This window comes from Ailuropoda melanoleuca, unplaced genomic scaffold, assembly GCF_002007445.2.
Source record: "Ailuropoda melanoleuca isolate Jingjing unplaced genomic scaffold, ASM200744v2 unplaced-scaffold20021, whole genome shotgun sequence".
In the NCBI taxonomy this organism is placed as follows: domain Eukaryota; kingdom Metazoa; phylum Chordata; class Mammalia; order Carnivora; family Ursidae; genus Ailuropoda; species Ailuropoda melanoleuca.
Genome location: NW_023189418.1, coordinates 1 through 705, shown reverse-complemented (window position 1 = coordinate 705; position 705 = coordinate 1). Strand labels below are relative to the sequence as shown.

The 705-nt window shown below is 48.2% G+C and overlaps 1 non-coding gene across 1 annotated transcript; it reads right to left on the bottom strand.

The window, feature by feature from the left end:
- Nucleotides 1-281: 281 nt before the first annotated feature.
- On the bottom strand, nt 282-388 carry LOC117797954. The gene has a single exon (XR_004622755.1). It is a non-coding gene; the product is annotated as a U6 spliceosomal RNA (small nuclear RNA).
- Nucleotides 389-705: the final 317 nt, after the last annotated feature.

Sequence of the window (705 nt, the reverse complement as noted above, 5' to 3'; positions counted from 1 at the left end):
CCTCCCAGGCTACTGGCTGCTTCTTCTTCAATTTTTTTAAGTTGACATTTTCTCATTTCTGAGATATGTAGGAAGGACATGTTTGCATATGAAATTTCAGGTGTAACTCAGCTTCGCGCACATGTCATAGACTGCTTTACANACATGTCATAGACTGCTTTACCGGAATATTTTTCGTGAAATGTCACAATTGCATGATTCACTGCCACACGTTGTGCCTTGACTCATATCATTTCCTCTGACTTCATCCACAAAGGGTGGCAGTTCGCTGGGGAAGTGCACAACATACGGAAAGCTTCACGAATTTGCGTGTCATCCTTGCTCAGGAGCCGTGCTCATTTTCTCTGTATCGTTCCAATTTTAGGATATGTACTGCCAAAGCGAGCACCAGGCTATGGCTTCTTGAGTGACGAGGGAGCCTCCATCTCCCCTCTGGGAGGCAGCGCACATAGCCCAGAGTCCCTCTGCCAGGCTCAAACCGTGCCTCTGATGCCCTTCTGCTGTTTAACTTGGGGCACATTCCTTCATCTCCCTGTGCTTCAGATCCCTCTCTGTAAGTGGAAAAACAATAATAGGATCTGCCTTCTAGGGGCACGGTGAGGATTAATATGTTCATCCACAAGAAGTCCTTCCGCTTGGCTCGGGGTGAGTGCCCAGGAAACAGTGATTGTCCCACGTCCAGGCAGGACATGGTGCAGTGTCTGT